Raw genomic sequence first — 20,487 nt, 5'->3', positions numbered from 1 at the left:
CATGATCCAACCTGCAACAAATGAATATAGGGTTGAACAGACTATAGTGCCTCTCGCTACACAATCCTGAACTGTCTTGAGCAAAACTGACTGAGCTGTGCCAACTGAGACAGAGATTCTGTGGGAAAAACAGTACCGGATCCTATAATTAAAGATGTATTCACAATGCATGCATGCTAAAGGAGAACAAAATTGCACAGATATGTTCATTTCTCTCTAACTTCGGAGTGTTTGCTTTGGCAGCTATCATAGAGCTCTTAGAGTGTTTGTAGGTAATTTCCTAGGTTCTTAATGAAGCAAAGTGGAAAAACAAAAATTGTATTATGTGGCGTGATATTAACACCTCCGTGCCTCACGCTGGTAGGGCTGGAACCCTTAGCTCCTCCATGTGGACGTCTGTTCTGTGAGTTAAGGTAGTTTGTAGCAATACCAAGTTGCCAACTTCTCTATGGAGCACAGAACACTTTTGCTAGTGGATGATATCAGATAAGAGCCATGACCCAGGGGCTTTGTGCTCCATTCCCTGCTCTGGAAAGAATACTTAAGTGGTTGAAGACTCTTCTGTATGTTTTCCTCCAGCTTATCTAGCTCCATCTTACTCCCTTTCAGCCATCTCTGTCCCAGTCCTGTTCCTGTCATCTCCAGCACCTTGTTTCCAGCCACTCTTTTTCTCACTCAGCCAGTCCCTGTTCTTGTTGTCCAGCCAGTCCCAGTCACCGCTCTTCCTTTCTCTCTGCCATCCCAAAAGTCCTAGTCTCACCCATCCGGATTCCAAGTCTCAGTTCCCGTACGTCCCCAGACATTGTCCCGCACCTCCAGAGTCCTGCCTTTTAGCTCCAGTTTTTTGACTGTCTGCTCAGTTCCAAAGCCTTATCCCCAATTTCCTTGTCCAGATCACTCCAGTAACACTCTTCTCAAGTTGAATACACAATCTGTATTTCTCTCTCATTATGTGCTTGTGCTTTTGTCTTCCTGGAGCCACAGAGCCTCCCAAGAAATGCTGAAGTAAGAAACCTTTTACTGGAATAAAGCTGCCTATCATCATCCAGTGTGTCTCCTCTCCCTCCTCCTGTTCCTTTTTTTTTTTTTTTTTGCTGCATCCTTCCAGGAGGTTCCACTGGCATGTTTACCATCAAAATGAGACAGTTCTCACCCTCATATACATGCTTCTCTTTCTAGAAGTAGTCTGTCTGGTTATTATGACCTAACCTTACAGGAACTAGTAGTCAGGTTTTTACATTTTTTTTATATAATTACGTATATAGTGTTCTGAATACTGATGCTGTGTTTCAGTGTTGTGCCTATTTTTAATGAGCTAAAAGCAGGTGTTTTCAAGAGAGGGCAGAAAAGTGGGGCTGCCTTCTAGATTTCTTGTTGAGCTATCTCTGAAGAATCCAGAACAGATATTCCCTGCAAGTCTGCCAAGCTGGCTATCGCTGTAAACATATAGAAGGAAGGAAGGAAATACAAGGAAGGCAGGGGAAAGAAAGAACATGCTGCTATTTGTGGGGTCAATGTTTTAAAAATAATTCTTTAAAATTTGGACAAGGTGAAAGACTTAAATCTTCCACACAAGGAATAAGTAAATAAGTATATACATGTACAGAGACACTGATACAGGTACAGACACAGCCACTTACTGGCACATACACTTCTTTACAACTCATTTATGCACTTTTCTCTTGGCTGGTTGCTATTGACATTAAGGGGAGAGTTGTCTGCGGAAGGCGTGCAGTATCGAATCCCTCAGCACACGCAGAATTTGGCTGTTGTGTTTGGAAGGGCAGAGCTGAACTGATGAAGGGCCTTTTCTTAAGGATATATTAATTGCAAAAGTAATTTTAACTGAGAAGAAGAAGAGGTGGAATATCCCACACTTCCTGATACCCCATAACCTCTGCCCATACTTTCAAATTTAGGTCGTTATTCTTGTGGTCAATGGAAGTTTTGTATTGAACTGAAGAAGAGCTCGGCTGTGTCTTTCTGTCAGTCCTTCAGTTTGGTTTGCATTGACCAACGGACAGGATGAAGTATTTGGCATGAGTAAAGATTTCCGTTGCTTTTATAGTTTTCCTATGATAGGCACAGGGAAAGCCTGAGAACATGGTGGTTTAATAATTCTCTTTTCAAAACTGCTATCCTATGTGTGTGGCTTTTTCTCTTCTAGACATGCGTATTCACAAATAAAGTCAAATATCAAAAAATATGCTGACTAGAAACAAGGTAATTAGTCATCCAAATGTTCCAGAACTGTCATAAGGAGGAAGAAAAAGTGATCTCAAGTTACTTCAGCCCACCGTCAATATCGGCTTGGAGTGTGAGTACTAAGCTAAACTATTTCATATGCTCCACACATGAAAATGGAGATGGAAAGTGATGAGCTCTTTATATGCCCCTTTCCAAATAAATTTGGAGAAGAGCTTAGTAGGTTAAGCAGGTCCCAAATGATTTCTGCTGCTGAAATAGCCTATTGATGCTTTATTTTTCCCATTAGATTTTCCACTACATTAAACATTTAAAACTACCAAATATTTCTTTTTAAAGGGGAATGGAATGAAAAGATGTCTTACATGATTTATTACAAATTCAGAGGGAAATACTCCCCTTGTAAATAGTTCTAAAAAAATTAACATCATCAATTTAAGTGTTGGCATGTTTAATATTAAAGGGTCATATTGTACTGAAGGTCTTTAAGCAGACTTTCCCATTGAAAAGAGTGATCATAGTGGAAACCGATTGGAGTAAGGACTTGTGCTTTCTGGTAGGTGATGTATCTTTGGGTTTAATTCCATGATTTTCAGTGCAACTTGCACATAACTCCTTCAGGTTTTCTGGATCAAATTGGCCCACTCCCTGTTTCACTTCCATGCCCTAAATAGGTGTTTGGTCATGCCGTGGGCCTGTGCATTCACACCTCGGCACTGCTCTGCAGTGACAGAGCTGGAGCCCTCCAGGACCTCCTCCACAGACACAGGCAGTGCAGATGATATTTGTATCCTCCACCTGGGATGGCCTTCCAGTCCCATCCCATGAGGCCTGTGCACCCGCATGCCTCTGTCGGCTCTCCTGTCACACCCCAGCACACAGCCTCCATGATGTGCCATGAGCCCACCACACTGGCCGCCTCTCTTTTAGCCACATGCACCTGGAACTGAAATCTCTCCAAACACACATTTGTTTCTGGGAGCTGCAGTGCTGCCCTGGTACCCAGTGGGGACCCAGCCAGGTGCTCACAGCAGCCTGTGCAGCCAGCTTCCGGGGTCTGCAAGCCGGCTCCCCTCCTGGTGCAGTCCACATAGCTGGGGCAGTTCCCACCTGGCTGATCCCTCTGCTCCAAGCACTTCAGTGGTGGAGTAAGAACCATCTCTCGGCTTCACAGAAATGACACCATGCCCTTTCTTCACATACCTTTCTAAACCCTATGATTAGTATCATCAAAGAGCACTTTCGCAAAGGAACATCAGGGTGAACATTGGATCAGTTGAAAATCCTTACCTTGTTCTTACCTGGGTCTCAGCACACACATCTCCTGCTCGGAGCCTGTGCTCTGACCCACCTCAGTGGTTTTGTTTCACAGAGTGCTGTGGGCATTGAGCACGAAGCAAATCCAAACGATACTACCGGCTGTGTCCAGCAACTCAGCTTGGGTGGCCTCCCGCACTGGCACAGCCCTCTCCAGCTGAATGCAGCGCTCCTCGCCAAAATGTCTGGCATCTCTGCGGGCCCTGACTTCCTCCACCAGCCTGCACGAACAGCTAAAGCCAGTGCTTTCAAACATGGTCTCAACTTCTGGCCACCTCCGTATCTGAGTGCCACTGTGAGGGGCTCTCCGAATGAAAAAAGCAGGATGGATTCCCCAGGCCACAGGATTCCTGGGTGTTCAATATTTAAAGGATCAAAACCTGCAGAATACATTTCACCATAAGCACAGACTAGATTACCACTGAAAGAGTGATTTTTAAAGTAACACCATTTTGCTTGTTTAATGTTTTTTATATGTTTATAGTTCTAAATTTTGTATTTATTCAGGAATTCTTTTTACCATTAAACTCAGTGTTCTGGAAAAAAATTACTTCATTTATAGAAAATATTCAGTCCTTTTTCTGTCTCTCTGTTATTATTCAATATAAAAAGGATATTGTATGTGCATATTCAGCTGAATATGCGGTTTGGCGGTGAGCGACTATTCAGCTGCCCTGCTTCTACCTCAAGAGTTTATTCAGGTCATAAAAGAGACATATAAGCATTTGAGTTAAGATTTATAGTTACATTAAATGTATCAGAAGCTTTTTGTACCTAATATAAAACACACTCCATCGGCTCAACATCACTTTATTCCACAATACAGTCAATATTAGACATGTTACCTCCTGTAATTACTTGTACAGTAACAGCCTCAGGAATAATGAAAAGTGAGTTAAACCTTAATGCAGCAGATGAAAATATGACTTTACAATAAATGTCATTTTGAAACATTGTATGAGTCATGAAATTTGTACTTAATGTTTCTTTATTTAGTAATCAAGCAGTAACCCAACAAAACTAAGGATGTCCTCACCTAAGCACAGCATGGGCCAGATTCTGTCATAAATTCAATAAAGAAGGGGATACCATAAGAATTTAATTTAAATTCCATGAAAGATTCAACCCAGCCTTGACTTGAGTAGGAAGAGAAGCTCTCACAGACACCGTTTAGGAGAAAGAATGGGACAGGATTTGTATTGCTGCCTCCAACATCTCACTGGGACTTGTAAGGGTTCAACCAGCATTTCAGAGAACAATTTTCTTCTTGAAAGGAGGCTGAGGTTACCAGTGCAGCTCAAACAGGAAATTTTATACATATTTCTTCAAACTACCTTGAATTTGCTAGTTTGAAAATGCTATTTTTATCCCAGCTCCTTCAGATTCATCTTGATAAGTCATTTATTTGGGGAATTCCTAACTTCTTCATCATTCATTCTATTGCAAATAGACATTCATTCTGTTAAAATCTTTGCAGTCCTCCCTTTGAGTAGCTGTTTCCAAACACCTCTAGGACAAAGACGTATATAAGGCACACAGCTTTCTCATATACATGCCAATACCATTCTGAGTCATGGTCTTATATGCCATAGAAAAGAACCTGAAAACTGCATACCCCTAAAGAAAAGGAATGGCAGGATACCCATTACTGAAGAGGTGGTACGCAGACCAGTTTCAGGCACTGTCTGCTAAACAATATCTGTGCATTATTCTAAATATCGCACTGTTGCTTCCCAAAGGTCTTGCAAGACTTAAAAAAGATTAGACCATGAATTTTTTTAAGCAAACAGTATCCCCAGAGTTGTGCATTCTGTGAACTGTTTCAAATGAGGAATATGCCTGTACTGCAGATTTTCCTCTACAGTCATTCTCTTTCTCATGTATCCATTGATTTAGCTAACGTTATCCAAATGTGTAGAGCCAACAAATATTGGCATTTAGATGATCCTGTTTTTGCTTGATTTTAATTGCCTATTAAGGTGAACAAAGAAGAGAAGAGAACACACTTTTACCTATGATCCTGATCTTTTTTTGAGATCCTAAGATCTTTCTGTTAATAATAAAAACACTAATAAATCATCATCCCTTTGCTTTTTAAACTTGACAGATGGTCTTTGAAGCATTATTGCATTTATTTCCTCCAACCAGATGTGCAATTTATATTGTATATGATAGCAAATCTTAGCATTATAGGAGAAACTTGTGCTAAAATAATAACAAAATATATTTTCCACTAAATTTTTCCCACAAATGGAACACCCCTGGATTCAAGTGCCTTGCTAATATTCTTGCAACAACTTATTTGATGCTGGCAAATACTGTCACCCTCATTTCATAGAGATCTAAATGGAGTTAATCTGTAGACAGAATTCATATAGTAAGCTTAAGCAGGAAGATGTCTAACATCCCAGTCTGCATTTGCAAGGAGCACATTGTAAGGAGAATGTTTAATGCTACTTTTGAAGATACACTTGCAGATTTTCTTTAAATACAGACTCAAAGAGCCAAAGATGTGATTTTTTCCTAGCAGTGCAAGAAACTTTATGCCTTTATGCACACTGGAAATGTGCAAATAGCATGTTCACTCTTTCTTTTCTTGCATCTTTATTAGCCTAGTCTGGACCCTAATACATTATGGTCTTAAAAAGTAAGCAGTTAGGTGATTTTGAGCAGTGCAGGTGTGGTTCCTATGCCAGAGAAATGCAGAATGATGTTGGCAAAGGATCTGCTAAGCTTTCTAAATCCCTGGTGGTTGGAGGAAGTGACTCCTGAGGCCAGCATCTATTGGTCCCCACAGGACCAGCTGCGCACCCAGGTTCAGCTCTCAGCTCCTACAAGTGAATGGCCCTTTGCCATCACTGTGAATCACTGCAATAGGTGACTTCTTCTGCTCTCTGAAGAGTACGGTATGTGCTCCGATGCTCTCAGCCATCTGAAGATGGTGGTATGTGGCTTGTAAGGTTAGGGATACTGGCAGCCGTACTTTCAGCATGAAGTATTGCCTCTTCTCTGCCATGAGCCTAAAAGGCTTTGCTGGTCAGGAAAACTGATTATTCTTTCCTTTTTACACAAAGATGAATTTCTAAACAGTGTGTGCATGTGTGTGTGTGTGGGGGGGGGTCATGGACCTTTACTTCCACACCTAGCAAGCAGGCATGATGCATTGGTTACTTCAGGGGTACACACTAGTCCACAGAAATAGTCCACACATAAAACAGGTGGTTGAGCCATGTCTTCTCCAAGAACTAGCACTCAGGGATGTGTGGGCTTCCTGGAGGAATATGGCAGTCAGGGTAACACCAGGGAGTTCCCAAGGCAAGTCTGCCTCATTACTCGCCCGGAGGTAGGGTGGCTCCATGCCATCCTCAGTACCTTAAAGATACAGTTGTGCTTTCCCTCGGGATGAATAACTGCAGAACTCAAGAAATAAAATGAGTTCATTAGGTCACACTCCCACTCCTGACTCTCCATAGTGTTATTGTTGCTTATTGTTTGTACTGCGGTTGACATCTGAGGCAGGATCAGGTCCAGGTGCATTTATTGCTGTGCAAAACTTACAGGAAGATATAGACCCTCCTTAAAAATACTACAGTCCTACATAAACTGTGTATGTGATGTAGCAGTTATAGTTATTAACCTCTTGGTGGCAGAATGAAGTCTACAAAAACAACAGACACTGAGAAACCAAAGGATCATAATAAATTCAGCCAAATTTACTTTCTTACCTATTTGAAAAGCCCTTATTAAAAAAATAAATGGCATTAACTAAAACGCTGCACTGGGAGCAGAGCTGATGCATACTATTTGCAAACAGCTCTCAACATTACACATGGTACAGCTCCTCTTAGCAAAACCCCGTACAAACAGTTTGAGACTAATTTTCCTCCTTTACAGTATTTCCACCACTTCTTGATTTACAGTTACTTTAAAAAAGAGGAGATTATTTGCAGTCATACTTAATAAACTTCTATCTTGGCGGGGGGGGAGGCGCTTGGCTACTGCTGGCTTCTGTGGCTTCCTTGCATGTGCGTATTTGCTAGTTACCATTTGGGCCATCATGAATCAAAGAACTGAATCAAAGAACTCCAGAGCTAGAGCACGAGCTGCTGTAGTTTAAGTTAACAAGTCAATTTTCATCTGCTATAGAGTATTAAGTCTCTTTCCTACTTTACGGTAGCAGACATCCTGTATGGAAAGCAGAGCAACTATGAATCATAAGGCAGAATTTGGCCCTATGGTTTCTAAAATATTGCACTTTGTAGTCACATAGAGAAAAGAAATCTTTTGTTTGAGTTACTTCGGCTGTTTATTCCCGTAGTTTCACATTTTGTTCAGTTGCTGAATATCACTTTGTGCAGCTAGTTTAGCCATTTTTGCTCGAATGTTAACTTAATATTTGAGTCATAATGAAATGCCAGCAGCAAAAGTAGAAAAGAAGGCTACAGAGATTAAAAAATCTTCATTATCAGGGACATCAAAATGCAAGTAAACAATCAAAAAAGCCCGATAGAATTACAAAGAATTCATAATTTAAAAATTTCTACCACTTTCTGGTCAGGATTATTTTGAAAGTTTGGGTTCATTACAGGAGATTGAGAAATGTTTCACCTTTGAAGAAAATGATTAAAGTAAACTATAAAATATTACTCCCCAAATCTGTAAAGGCATAGACAAGTAGAATATAATTTTAGAAAAAAAAATCCCCAAACAAAACAAATGCAAATAATCTACTTGTCTGTTCAATGAAAGGGTCAGTCCTGCCAGGCTGAAATAGTATTTAAGTGAGTGAGCTAAAGGCTTTACACTCCTCTACAGAGATTACCAGACTTCAAGTTATGACACTGAAGCAGGTATTGGGCAAAATAAGAGATATTTCTCCCTCGCTTCTCAGCACATGTCTTGTTTCAGGCTGTTTGAAGAAACTGAGCATATTAATTAATTCTGTCTGCAACCAGCTCTCTCTTATATCCTAAAACTGACTGTATGTATTGCCATTACCATTAAATTGGAAGCTGCCAATTGCTACAAAAAAATGGGCTGTAGGCACAACCCTCACACAGCATGAGTCTAAAGCTAGTGACAGTCCCACTGAGCAGGAATAATTGCTTCCTGCACAGAGATCAGGATTACACCACATGGCTCCTGTATTACTGTTTCAGGAACAGATCCTGAAAAAATTAATGAATTAAAATCTGCAGCTCAGCTAAGTGCTGGAGGACGTCTTAGACTTCAATGATTTGCCTGTAACCTTGTTTGACTCGTGAGTTAGAGCCTTGTCACTGCTGTTTCATTGTATTACATATGATGGATGCAAAGCTCCAACTGATGAGCAGTTGCTCTTTCCTCCTTAGGTAAGAATTTATGGAAATCTAGCTGGTTATTTCTAGACTTTCCTGAAAAGACTTTCTAAACACAGCTGCCTTATAGTCATGGTAAACATTCTTCACAAAGGCCAGTTTGCTCTGCAGGCCCCAAGGAATGTGACAGCTTGATACCTGGATAACCCTGGACTCGGTTTCTGTTTCTACAGAAAAGCTGGAGTCTCTAGCACATATTGGTAAACAAACCATGGAGCTGCTGTTTGATATGGTTCATAAGCTGTTACTCAGCAACTTGCAATAAGGAGCCGGATGAGACCAAAAAGTAAGACAATAAAAATTCAGAAAACTTTCAAAAATACTGAGAAAGGTACTACACAGAGAATGAAAGAGGACAGCAAGCTGCTCTTCAGGTGTGCAGCTACACAGTCTAGTTATTCAGCAGTTACACAGAGCCTGACCTGCCTCACCTTGCACCAGACTGAGGTACTCAGATAATTTTGGTGGTTAACAGGCACAAGACCTCTTCCCTTAATGCCCATGTATAGCACTCACTGACTTCAGTACAAGCAAGAAAGGAAGGGAAGAAGACTGAGCCAAGAACTATAATCCAGTCCTGCTATCAAATATGGAGGCTTTTTGTTCAGAGGACAAAGTCATTACAATATCTGATATCTGAAAGGTGAAGCTAGGTAGATGCACATTAGAAATAGCATACACAAAAGTCAGTACTGTTAACCACTAGGTTACCTGAAGAAGGGTGGAGTTCTCCACCGCACAAAGAGTCAGTGTCTTCCTAAAAGTTCAGTATCTTAGAAAAGATATGCTATATGCCAGACTGTGGTCTTCAAGCAAACACCACCTGGTGAAATGCTGCACTCTTTATCAAACTGGTCAGGAGCTGGATCCCTCTGAACTTGCTGCTGCTTTCCTGGGAGCTTCTGTTTGCCCTTGTGAGGAGGAGGCCATGTAGGGAGTGTTGGAAAGGACATAGGTAAAGAGCTGTTGTTATTATTGTTGTAGAACCAACTCCATCTTCAGTGCTAAGGTTGAGTAAAACTTGCTGCCGAATAAGGTATTACTTGATCTGCTGCATGATGATGGAATTAAGCCCAGAAAGAAAATACTTGGAAGCCTGGGCTTGACTGTGCAAGTGTCAGGTCCCGCATGGGAAATTCCAGGCATGCCAGCACTAGGCAACTTCCCCACCCAGTGACAGCCGAGCTCTGCCCACGGCTGAGCCCAGCCTGTGCAAGGCACAGCGTTTTCAGTGGAACAAGAAGCTTCTTGCCCTTCTTGTTCTTTCCCTGCTGTGCACTGCTAACTCCTTCTTTGTAAGGATGGACAATGTTTATTATTCTGTCACAGTGAATTTTCTGGACAAAGCATTTCTCCCCTTCAGTATGCATCTATGTGCAGTCACTCAGCAGTGACAACGTCTAAACAGGGGAAGATGCCCATCCTAAGGTCTCCACAAAAAGGCTTCTGCAGATCACCTTGGTGGCTTTAACACACTGGTTTGTCTGAGAGGACTCATTCTGTCTGTGCACTATGATCAGCTGGAAGGGACTATTTCTCCATACATTCATGGAAAGATTTTCAGGTTTGTGTCCTCAAATGCAGACAAATACAATGAGTTGAAGAAAGGGAACAAGAAATCAGGTGTGATTTCTTAAATACTTGGAAAGCACTCAGCTGCCCGGATCTCAGGAAGGGCTACAGGACTTCCTTAAAGTTGAGGGGCTGAAAAGGTAAGAAAGGGCTTCGAAGGCAGAACCTATTAGCAGAGAAGCCCTTGTTTAGCTGGCAGTGGTCTCATTCAAGTGCAAGGTTGGTACAACAGCAAAAGGGAAAGCACAAGGTTAAGTTGGGACTGGCAGAGAGAAGAAAGTAAAAAAAAAAAAAAAAAAAAAAAGCCATCTGCCAGTGAGAGCCAGCCTGTTACTTTTAAAGTGTATTGATCTTGTCTCAAGTGGTCTTGCTTTGCCACCAATAAGGCATTCATTTTCACCACCATTAATATGGGATTCACTTTCTTTCAAGCAGATGCCACTCAGCCTGGAGGAATTACAATGTTTGAATCTGTCTTTTGTGGCTTACTAGCTATTCAAAATTATGTGGCTGATTCAAATGTAGGGGAGGGTGTTAATTATAAACACTTCACTTAGCCCAGGATTATCTTCATGCTTAGAGGGAAAGAGAGGGAGATGGACAGAAAGATCCCTTTGGGATTTGAATACTCTCCCAACTTTAGCTCCTGCAGCCTTGTCATAACCCAGCAGAAAGTCAACTGTGCCCCAGTCTCTGCCACTGCAATGTCCCATCCCAAGTGCTGCAGATGAGTTTAATCATGCAGAAGCCTGGAGCAATTTCCACATTGGAAACAGTTTCTGTTTCTGTTCAGCCACCAAAGTGGAAAATGTTCAGCACAGTTAAGTGCAGAGACCTTTTACCCAACTGCTGGCTGAGCAGGAGTGTTTCTAACCACCCTCCAGGGCCGCCACATTTGGGTGCTCTGTCAGCTGGAGGGAAGCTGCCGAGTTGCTTCTCTCTTTTAATTGGGAAGCTGCTCATGATGAAGACCAAGAACAGCAGCTGGCCGGGCAGCTCTCTCCTCTGGGACATGCTGAGATCCTCCACGACAGCAGGGTCTGGGCCCTGAGCCCCCCAGGCTCCTGAGTAACAGACCCACACAGGACATTTTTGGATGGGAGCATGAGGAGGAGGAGGAGGAGAGTGTTGCTCCGAACTGCTAATCGCTCTTGAGATTGACATAGCAAGAAAATAAAATTAGAAACAGAAAATTCTCTTCTTCCCTAAGAAACAAAGTTTCCCTAAGAGAACTCTGTCTGTGAGGAGCACCCAGAGCATTTCTGCCTCCTCTCCCTCCTTCCAGCAAATTGAGGGAGCCCCGAAGACTGTGGGATCGCAGGCAGTGATATTCCTCTCACCAGGCATTTCACAGTGCTGATCCAGTGCAGGCCACCTTTTCCTGCTGTGCAATTTGTAGAAATAATGTAGAAATAGCACACTTGCCTCTCCTGGGCAAACCAGCAGAGCAGAACTGCCCCTGCGCCCCCGGCAGCCCTGCTTGCCCGAGCCCTCCAGAAGGGCCTTTCCGCAGCCAGCCTGGGTCCAGCAACCAGGACCCCATCCAGCATGAACTGCGAGTTTCTGCAGGGATAAATATCACTTTTTAGACTCAGGAAAAAACATTTGTCCCTTTCGCCCTTTCCACATCGTTTTGGTGTCTCCCCCCACCCCTTTCCTATCTAACTCAGGAGAAATGGGAGAAAGAGGGGCAGATGTGTCTGCATTTGCCTTTGATGCCAGAAAAACCTTAGAGCTATTACTAGCAGCTTATTTGGGGAGTCCCAAAACACACCAAGAGAAAAAAATAAATGAGCAAGGAAAAACGTGTTGTTTCTAAACACACAGACGGGGAGCACCAGCTCAGGAGGCAGAGGCAAACGTTGTTCTGATTATTCCGACAAAACTCCTAGGAAATGAACCACTCCACACCGCAGAAAATGTCTCGTTTTGTGTAAGACAGAACAGTGCTGGAAAAAAATGCATTATATGTACCTATATATATACACACACACATACGTATAGACATAGCTCGTGCTATGGGAAGGATGTATGCTTACCACGATCCTTCCCGCCGGGCTACCAACACCCGGCTTTTCTCGGGCCCGGGGGCTCCCCCCGCCGAGGCTCTCCCGGCCCCCCCCCTCGGCCGGGCCGGCCCCCGCGGGCTCCCACCCGCCGGCGCGCAGGAAAAGCTGCCCGGAAAGGGGGCATGTACTGGTGCAGGCGAAGCAACCCGCGTCGCCGGCAGCCCTTGCGAGGGATTGCGCGCAGCCGCCAGGGACGCCCGCGCCCCCCGCGCCCTCCGCGGGCTGCAGGCGCGGGGCCGAGCTGGGGCAGCAGCCGCGCAGGGGGCCCGGCCGCCCCGGTGCGCTGCGGCAGGGGCAGAGCCGCCGCGGGGGCAGGGAGAGGGGCGCGACAGGCTGCGGCGTGCGCGGGGGGGCTTCGGAGGGGGTCTGCGCCGGGGGCCGGGGAGCGGTTCCCTCGGGCCGGCCGGGCCCTTCCGTGCCCGCTCCGGGTTTGGCTCCCCAACAGGCTCGGAAGTCTGGGTCCAACACACGGGACTGGCCTTTCCGCACCAGTGTACTAATACAGATGTCTAGGCTTGTAAGCTCCTTTCTCCGGCGCTGCTGATTTTGGGTATATGAACTGTCCAAAATCGTTCCAACAAGCGAACACTCGTATACATATAGCCATAGGCATATATCTAAAGCTGAGCTTAATCTGCACTTGTAAATGCAAAGAAAACACTGACCGGGTTATACGAGAGTAAAAATTTTAGCAGGGCAGCCCCTGTTAATAAAAACATTTCTGCAAGCCAAACTTAGAGTCATCTTTATTGTTTAAATCCACACCACATTTCCAATGCAATCCTGCCACTTTCGTATCGTTTCTTCTAATATTTTGCTCAAATTTGTTTTTAAATGAGAAACTGTATTTTACTTGTATAAACACAGAAATGCTGAAAGTAAAAGGCTCCGAATTTCTAAAGGATTTCTGTTTCCGAGGAAACCATCCAAAAATTCTGAAGAAAGATGCAGCCATGCTAATACAGTGAGCCAGTCCTGATGCTGTTTAGTAACTTCTATCACGCTGAAGCTGTGCAAATATAAAATGGTTATTAATATAGACTATTACTACATTAATAATTCAAGGTTGTCGTGATCAACGACGATTAGATTCCTTCAAATGAATTTCCTGTTCAGAACCTTGGTATTATTTGGTCTCACAACTATATGTGACAGGAGTGGGATTTACATTAAATAAATGATTTTTTTCTTTTGACAGGCACAAGTGCCTTGCGGAAGTTATGGGTTAAAATGTGCAAAGTACAAACGGCAGCTTATGCCATGGAACTCCCTGTCTTCATCCTAAATAGCATGCATACAAAACAATAAACAACTCTACAATTTATTGGGAAAATTTGAGGAACTACGGGATTTTTTTTCTTTTTTTCTTTTTTAGTGTCATTCCATCCATTACTCCCATAATAATTGCAGGGCGTTTGTGAGGAGAGACATGCGGCTTAGCCTGATACCCAGAGACTAGGAGGCTGTTCACAGCACACTAGATGACGGCATGCTAGTGCAAGAGAGACATCGGACAGATGTCTGTAGTTTATGCCAAGGAACCGACGCAGATGGACCGGCTTTCCCGTACTGCTCAGCAAGCGGACACGGGCAGCAGCCCACGGACTCGCAGCCAGCGCCACCCCGGCCGCTTCACCCTGCCCCCGGGGGCCCGGCGCGCCGCAGGCCGGGGCAGCTGGAGGGGACACGCTCCTCGGTTCGGGACGGTCTCGTACCTGAAAGCCCCTGACATGCACTGCACCTTGCGGCGCACTGCGCCGAGCTGCTGGCTCGGCCTCCCGTCGAGGGCCCCGACGGTTTGCCTTGGATAAGCATTGGACTTTGTCATGCGGGGAAGCCCTGATAGAGGGGCGCAGGGGAGCAGCACCTTCAGGAGGCCGCGTGGTGACCTGCTCAGCAGCCAGTCTCGGAGGCCATGTCCACAGACGCTCTCTGGAGGCCTGACACTGCCCTCCTCCAGATCATACAGATCCCAGGCCCCCCACGACCCACAGGAAAAGCCCACACTCCCCAGGACCCTCCCGTGCCCCGGTGGAACTGAGCAGACTTAAACACTTAGAGGAAAAATGTCCTAAACAGGGTTATCCCAGATCTTATCCTTGGGAAGGAGATGCAACATCAAGGGGGAGAGCAGCCGGCAGGCCGGGTGCGCGGGCGCGGATCAGTCCTGGGGCCGCGGCGGGCAGCGGTGAGCGGCAGCGCGCTGGGCGTCTGGCGGCGTGGCAGTGCCCATCACCGCTGAGGCGGGCCTCGGGGCTCAGCGCGGTGCTGAGCCCTCCAGCTCCGCCGCTTTAAATAATCCCAGGGTCGCGCGTGGGCTGCAGTGAAAATCCATCTTGGATTTTCATCTTGGAAGCCGTCGGGGCTGCTCTGGGGGCACCCCCGTGACCGGGGGGGGGGCTGCGATGGGGAGCCCCCGCTGGTCCCGTGCGTCCTCTCCCTGCGGCGGGGGGGGGGGGGGGGTAGTTAAGGGGCTGGCCGGGCTGGCCCCTTTGGCTTGCAGCTGCGGGCACGGGCGGTGCGGGGGTGGAGGTCCGCGCTCTCTGCCCTCGGCTGACAAATCGCAGCCACTGGAAAAGGGGGGCCGTCGGTGGCTGCAAAATCGCGGCACGACGGGGGGAAGCCAAAAACCCGTGGCTGGGCCCGGAGGCAAGGCACGACCCAGATCTTCTCTGTTTTATCTGTTATTGCTGCGCTTGGTCAGAAAACACACGTAGGGGAGAAGGCGCTCTTAAAAGTCGCTTTCTGACGCCGCTAGAAGCCCGAGCAGCAAATGTCTCCGCGCTGAGCCGCCTGCGGAAGGCAGCGGCCGCTCTGCCTCTCCCCAGAAGTCACTTACGTCTGATGAGGACTTGTGAGGTGTAATTAAAAGTACAGGCAGTTACAGCATCTGGGGTCCCCGCAGCGGGTGTGCAGATGCTCCTGGGCAGGGCTGGGCTCGCCCCCCTCCTCTTCTCCCCGTGCCTCCCGGGGCGCCCTCCCGGGAGAGGCAGGGTCTCCTTCTGCAACTAGCAAAAAACGGACACAAATTTCAGTGTAAAACAGGGAGAGATCGCTAAATCAAGGCACCGAGTTCTTCCATCCTCCTAGAAGCAGTCATTCTTCTGCAATGGAAAAATATGCATATTTAATGCACTGCTGTGCATTAAACGTTGTAACGTCTCAACGCTATAAATGCGCTGGGTGGGTTTTAGACCCTCAATTAATACGGTGCAGCTGAAGAAGGAAAATATTTTACAAACGAATTCGAGTTGGCCGGTGCGAAACTCGGCCCTCGGGGGCCGCCTCTGCGGGGCCGCGGGCTCCCGGCGGCACCGGGCTCTGCTGCCGGCTCCGCCTCGGCCGGGCGGCAAAAGCGCCGGAGCAGGTTGCTGAGCTTAATTTCAATTTGCCAGTTGCATGGTGTGCGGGAGGCGGGGGGACTTTCATTTTCAAACGTGCCAGCCCTCCCCGCCGCACACACACACACACACACACACACACACATGCCATGTAAGCGGGCAGGGCTGGACCCCGCACCCGACGTGTGGAAAACACTGACTTTCACCGCAGAAGCTTTAAACCGGGGAGCCAGGAATTTTTTTTAAGTATTTTTTAAGAAAACAGCAATCGATAGTGAACTCCACGCTCTGTTACGTCTTTGCCATTTCACATGGCAAATAACTTATTATCGCGTGCATTAATAATGTCGCTAACACTATTACGAATAGGGCGAAAGGCGCGACACTGAGGTCCCCGCGGAGCGGAGCTACAAACCCGCGCAAGGCAGCAGGGAACGGCGCAGTGACAAAGGGAAGCTCGGTTTTCTCTCTGCGTTTTGGTTTTTTTTTTTCCTCGCAACGAAATAAACCCCTCGAAGGGCGAATGCACGAGTTTTCTCTAGGCTGTTAAGCATTACAAATAGGTAGAAATCTTGTGGTGTAAGCCAAAAAGCTTTCTTCCTTTAAAAAAACTGATAGCAGTTCCTGTTTCTTAAACTATCAGGAAACAATAACTCCGAATTATGTAATTATGTCATGCAAAGCGGAGAACGAGGTTTCCGTGGAAAACGCAAACAGCCCTTTCCCTTTGCAAATGACTGTCAGAGACTTCGCCCTGGTGCTCAAGGGCCCTGACAGTCCCACCTTCCCCGATATTTCCACCCGGATAACCTGCCGCTTTCCCCTGCGGCCGCAGGTACCGCTGTCCCTACCTGCGCACAAACCTCAGGTTATCTTGCAGTAGTAGTGCATGAATACATACGTATACACATTTTTTGGATAAAGAGTATATGCACATATAGAAGCACAGGAACAGAAAAACTATAAAGAGAGAGGATCTAGCGAAAATGGGCGCACTTTTAAACCTGATGGGCAAGGATCGCCATGACCGCAGGTCTCGAGGACAAATACTTACAGGGTCAGTTTAACCGTGGGAAAGGATTAGCGGGCGCAAAGTCAAGCGAGGAAACTTCCGCCGCGGCGGAGCCACCTGCGGGTGCGCTGACCGGGGCCGGGGCCGGGGCCGGGGCCGGGGCCGGGGCCGGGGGCCGCCTCGGACCCCGCGGGGTTACACGGACGCAGCGAAGGCGCAAGGCCCAGGCCGTCTCCATGGAAGACGCGAGGAAAGGAGCGATTATTTTCCCCGGGAATTTCTGCGGTATTCCCTATCAGTCGTAAGGCGAAGGTAAAGCTTCAGCCTGTGCAGCAGGGCCAGGCAGAGCGGCAATTCGGCTGGCAGTTCCCTCTTGCAAAATGCAGGCGGAGAGCGGGGCAGCTACACGGGCGCTGGCCCTGGCCGCTGCGCCGGGCGAGCTCGCCGGTTCCCGGCGCGGGCAGGGCCGCGGGGGGCGCGGAGAGCGGCGCCCTGCCAGCCCCTCTGCGCGGCCCCCGCGGGCCGACGCCGGGGCACCGCCGCGGCGCCCCCAAATGCCGCGGTGCCCCTTGCGCCTCCGGCTCGCCCCCCGCAGGAAGGGCACGGCCCCCTCCGCCTGCCGCCTGCCGCCTGCCGCCTGCCGCCTGCCGCCTGCCGCCTGCCGCGCCTCTGCGCTGCGCTGCGCACGCTGCGCGCTGGTGGTGCGCGAGCGCAAGCGAAGCCGCACAGCAAAACGCCGGCTGTTGGAGCCAGGGTTTCCGCTGTGTGTCGAGGCGGGCGGCAGAGCTAACAGGACCCGCTCAAGTGCTTCTGGTTGCTGGAACGCAGCTCGAACATCAAGTGTTCCTGTAGGTGGCACTGGCACTAGGTGTTGTAGAAGCAAACGCAGAGATGGAGAAAATTGCCTAGAAATTCCCAATTGGTTCCTATAATTTAATGCAGAACAATAGAGGTATTTTTTTCATTTACTCTAAATTCATGTAACGTGTGACAAATGAAAACCCGATTGCTTTATTAGAACAAAATATGCTTTTAAAATCCGGCCCTCTGTAGCTTTATGGCCTGGTACATGACAATTGTCTATTTCCCTATATGTCATTAAACAAATCCTAGCGCAAAGAGAAATTAACTCAGCACCGCTCATTCAAGTCAAATGTTTGCACCAGGAAAGCCCTAATGAGACACTGTCTGGTTTCCAGAGGGCTTGCTAAGAACAAGTGGCGGCAAAGTTATTAAATCTGCCCAAGCAACTAACACATCATTAAGACCCCCCCCCCCAACCCTCCCAAGCTCGACCTGGATAGCGCAGCTCCGGTGGAAGGCGCGGGGCAGCGGCTGCCGCGGGTGGGAGCCCCCGGCCCGCGCGGGAAGCGGAGGCAGGCGGCAGCGGCCGGGCTCGGCGCGCCGCGGCTTCGTGGGGGAGCTCGCTCCGCGGGGACGTGGGTAACTCTCGGTCCATTTTGGCACCGCTGTGCATTTATGTCACCTGTTCATGCGTCTGCAGTGTGTTACAGGGAAATGCAGGCGCCTGCCCGTGCCTTCACTGCAGAGGATTTGCCGGGGGGGGGGGGGTGTCAGTCAGTACAGGGCAGCCGGCTCCGTCTGTCACTTCCTCACTCCCGGGTGGAGCAAAACACATCGCTTCCTGCCAGCGCCTCCGCCCGGGCGTACTCGGGGCCCCGACGGGGCGGGCGCTCTGCTGCGCGGCGGCTCCGCGGGGCGCCGGGGCTGCCTGGCCCGGCGGCGGGGCCGGCCGCCCGCGCACCGACGGGCGCTGCAAGGTGTCCGCGGAAAGCGGGCAGGCGCGGAGCTGCGGGGAGCCGCTGTCCGAGGACAGGAGACACGTTTTCGGGCGGCTGCAAAAATCCGACACTGCAAGTCCATTTCCTAACCGGTGAAACGGACCTGCCCTGCTCCTTCAGGCAAGACCCCGCAGCAAGGAAATAAATTACTGTGCTTTTCAGGCGGCTGTATCCTACCCAAAGAACACGGCATTCAAAAGAACTATTGCAGGGGAAGCTGCCTTGATTTCTTGGTATCTGTCGTTTCCCTTCTGGTTTCGGGGTTTGCCACCGACAACGTGACTAAGATCCAGCTACATGTTGCTGGCCACTGCTGCGTAAGAGTGCAGGAAATGGTCAGACATGGTTTGTATCTGATGAATCTCTGAAAAACAAAACTTCGCCCTATTACACTTCCATGCTCCGATCTGTCCCTGACGGCAAATCGATTTCCGAAAGTTGAAACACACAGACACAGGCACAGGCACAGACACAGACGCACACACACGCACGCACACGCACGCACACGCACATACAGAGAGGCACTGACCTCCCCACCCCGCACTCCCAGGACTGTTTGAGGACAGGACAAAATCTGAAGTTCTTTCGCGGGAGTTTCAGAGTCGTTGCAAATATTTCCATGCACTTTTGAATATTATATTAACTGAATTAATGTAAAATATCTCTCCCCCCCCCCCGGGATTCGCATATACTTTCGCACACGCGTGCAGGCAGTGTATGTGGACACAAACGTCTAGGCATTTGTTTTTCAGCGAGCTAAAATAAGGCAGTGGGCAGCAGTAACAGAAAAGACACAATATCTACCAGTGAAGGATCGACAGCATGTCCCGGGACGATTCGCGGAAAACCTTCTTCTCCCGAAGGAGGGAGGACAAATGGGAAACGAGGGCTGCCTCTGGGGCAGGGAGGGTCGCCAAGGGGCTCAGAGAGGCTGTGGGAAGGCGGCGGTCCCTGTCTGCAGCCACCCGCGGCTGACGGGGGCATCTCCCTCGGGAGAGCCTCCCCCCTCCTTCAGAGCCGCTTCCAAGCAAGGAGCTGCCAGGCACTTTCTTGAAGGGAGTTTGTCCGCGGCAGCACAGGGGGACCCACACACCTGAGCCCTGCGGATCAGGGCAGGCGTTTCGGAGGCTGCAGGCTCGGCGGGGAGGGCGGCGGGGAGCCCGGGGCCCCCTTGCGCAGGAGGGCGCGGGGCGGCCGGTCTCGGTGGCTCTGCCCTCGGCCCCCCGGCGCCGGCCGGCACCTGCCCTCGCCCCGCTCGGTGCCTCCGCTGACCTGCTGCGCTGCGCTGTTTCGCCGCCTAAGGAGATACGCAGGGCAGCCACCTGCACGCGAAGGCCCCTTGTTCCTGCACGTAGCTCCTCACAAATCTCGCAGAAAATGCGAGCGATCCCGGGAGAGACCGTGGGATCTTGTACCCCGCGGGTAAGAAACACGCAGTGCAAAATAAAAGCCCCGTTTCGGAGCTCGGTGGGTCTCAGCTCGTTCTACATCACACGGCACTTTCGCTCCAGGATCGGTCACCTCCGCAGGGCGGGCAGAGCCCTCTCGTCTCGCTCTGTCTCTGAGGGTTATAATGGCCTCTGCGTGTGCCGTGGTACCCCTCTGGCTGCTCCCTCCTCCGCACACCGTGTGCTCAGGTACAGCAGCCCTCCTTGGCACAGCCCGAGGGGTCGCTGCCCCTCCACCCGCCTCTGCCCCGCCTTGTCTTGCCTTTCTGTCAGCGCTGCCCCAAAGCCTCTCTGACACCCCCACCGCGTTGCCCCCAGCCCCAGCTCCAAGGTGCGCTTTGCCCGCCGGGTTGTCCCCAGCGGT

The sequence above is a fragment of the Dromaius novaehollandiae genome, chromosome 5, assembly GCF_036370855.1.
Source record: "Dromaius novaehollandiae isolate bDroNov1 chromosome 5, bDroNov1.hap1, whole genome shotgun sequence".
Classification (NCBI taxonomy): Eukaryota; Metazoa; Chordata; class Aves; order Casuariiformes; family Dromaiidae; genus Dromaius; species Dromaius novaehollandiae.
This window is presented reverse-complemented; position numbering follows the sequence as displayed.